The sequence below is a fragment of the Sinocyclocheilus anshuiensis genome, unplaced genomic scaffold, assembly GCF_001515605.1.
Source record: "Sinocyclocheilus anshuiensis isolate Anshui unplaced genomic scaffold, SAMN03320099.WGS_v1.1 scaffold691, whole genome shotgun sequence".
NCBI classification, from domain to species: Eukaryota; Metazoa; Chordata; class Actinopteri; order Cypriniformes; family Cyprinidae; genus Sinocyclocheilus; species Sinocyclocheilus anshuiensis.
The window spans coordinates 143,476-143,861 of record NW_015552577.1 but is presented as its reverse complement, the minus strand read 5'-3'; positions in this window follow the sequence as shown (position 1 = coordinate 143,861).

The following is a 386-nucleotide window of genomic DNA, read 5'->3' as shown; positions in this document are numbered from 1 at the left end:
TTTATAGCACAGTGATTTAACAGAGGAAATCATAACTTATATTTACATACATGCAAAAAATAGGCTGTACAAGACAACATTTTTATACTAAACAAAGCAAAAAAACAAAACAAAACACTGGGACACTAGTGTTACATTTGTTAAAAAAAGGTTTTGCTCTTATACTAAACATCTTGCACTTGTAAGTACTTTCTAGTGTGTTTGGAAAATGTGGTGTATACAATGCTGGACATTGAAGATAAATTTAAACATTTAAATTAGTAACCCTTGATATTCTGAAACGTGCAATGCTATTTAAATTATAGTTTTAGTATTTACAATATTAGTAAAAGTTTAACGTTTCTCCTAAAATAAAACTGAAGACATCTTAAGACAAAGCTGATATC